The sequence below is a fragment of the Lepus europaeus genome, chromosome 16 (genome assembly GCF_033115175.1).
Source record: "Lepus europaeus isolate LE1 chromosome 16, mLepTim1.pri, whole genome shotgun sequence".
Taxonomy (NCBI): Eukaryota; Metazoa; Chordata; class Mammalia; order Lagomorpha; family Leporidae; genus Lepus; species Lepus europaeus.
Window position 1 is genome coordinate 24,946,785 of NC_084842.1, and position 2,185 is coordinate 24,948,969.

Consider the following 2,185-nt stretch of genomic DNA (forward strand, 5'->3'; position numbering starts at 1 on the left):
CCCGGCCCCAGGGCAGAGGTTTCCAGGCTCCACCGCCTTGGGGGTTGAGAGCGGCCAAGACTCCGTGATGCTCGCCGGCCTCCGAGGGGCGCCGGCCGAAAGCCAAAGACCGGAACACGGTTTCTGGGCTCTTGTTTTGAACTGTGTGAAGACGCTTGGGGCGTTGAAACGGGGAAAAGGAAGGTTTACATGTAGGGCAGCTTCGGAGTGGAGAGGAAGTTAAGACTCCCTGCGGCCAGCCAGGGTGGGCTGAGTTTTGGGTTAGGGGACCCCACTGCTAGGCCCGGGGTAGGGTTGGAGAGTTAGACTAGCGTGAGCGGTAGGCTGTAAAACTGAAATAAAGAGGTAGCTGGCTTGGAATTCTCTCACCTCACAGCTCCTTGCGCAACCTGCCAGGTTGTCGTGCCCCCTGGCACCGGCCCCAGACGGGGCGGACTGTGGCCTGGCTTCTGCAGCTAAGTCCTGAAGAGCAGCCGGCTTCTTTGATCCAGAGTAGTCTTTTTTTTTTTTTTTTTAAAGATTGATTGATTGATTTGAAAGACAGAGAGAGAGAATGGTGGGAGATGCATGCATCTGAAGCCAGGAGCCAGGTGCTTCTTCCGGGTCTCCCACGCTGGTACAGGGGTCCAGGGACTTAGGCCATCCTCCACTGCTTTCCCAGGCCATAGCAGAGAGCTGGATTGGAAGTGGAGCAGCCAGGACTTGAACCGGTGCCCATATGGGATGCTGGCACTGCAGACCAAGACTTTAAACCACTGCGCCCCTGCGCAGGCCCTCAGAGCAGTCTTAGGGACATAGCCTTGGGAACGCCCTGATTCCTGCTTTGCTTAATTGGGTTTGCTTACTTGCAGCTACTGTACAGGTAGCTAACAGCCATCTTCGAGGCTAGGTTAATGTAGAGAAAAACATGCCCGAGGCTTCTCTCTAGTTGAATTTTTTCGAAGTCGTCTCTGTGGAATTGACATGGAGAGAGATTAATAAAACATTAAGTGGGGGGAAAAAAGTTGCTGAAGAGTACAGAACGTGATGTCATCTTTAGAAGAAAAAGTTTCTGTACATCTACGCTAATATCTGGGAAAAATACTCGTCAACTCTATAGATTGGGATTGGAGAACGGAAATTTAGACTTTTTGTTTTACTCACCTCTATATTGTTTAATCACTTTAAGCCTTTCTAAAAAAAATTAACGTGTTTATTTAATATTTTTAAGTGTGTCCCGTGGGCTTTAGTTTCCTCTCTAAGGGGTTGAGGCTGAGCTGGAAGGTCAATTGCAGCTATAAAAGTAAATGATTTGTCTGCATCTGACGCTGATAATCTCCATGAACAAGACAAGGACTCTAACCAGCATTATGGTTCATCTCTACTTGACGCTCTAATCTCTATGACAAAGACAAGGACTGTGTAACTAGGCTTACCATTTGCATCTGACTCTGCCAATCTCTGTGGACAAAGCAAAGGCTATAACCTCTGCCCTGAAGAAGTGGAGACAGGAGCAGCAAGTATGGCACGACTACAAAATGCTGCTGACCAGGGAAGGGTATGGAGGCTTCCAGAGGCAGTGAGGGGCCCTGCTTAAAGCACAGGATCTCCTGCAGAGAACAGTGTAAGAGACTGTGTCGAGGCTGGGTGGCGCAAGAGTAGAGACCCAGACTGGCAGGCTAATATATTTTGTCTTTAAGGAGTCCAGAAGATATTTAGGAAAAGGGACAACAAAATAAAAGTCTTATCCTTTTATTCCCGTCCCCATCTTTCCTACCGGACACGGGCGACAGAGTACGCAGTGTGGTACTTCAGAATGTTCACCATGAAATAAACGTGAAGGTGCTTTTGGAATGAGCAACTACATTACCAAAGTGAAGGCAATCTGGGCCTAATATCTGTAGCTTGTCAGCTTCACCCCACCAATCCAAGTGGAGAAGGTATCTCCTTTCTTTCCCTCCTGAATATTCATTCTATGTAAAAGGAAGCCCCTCCCCCTCCTCTTTGAGATTGGCCCCTGCTGAAAACCAGTGCTTTTCAGAGTATGGCCAGGGGACAGATTATGTTATAAACTTCAAGAAAAGCTTTGGAAATGTTAAGACTTTATTTTCTAAATTTTTCCGTCACTTGCAATAAATATTAAAAAAGATATTTAATTTAAATTATAAAAAATAAGTTCCTGACTGGAACTATGTTATCTGTTTAC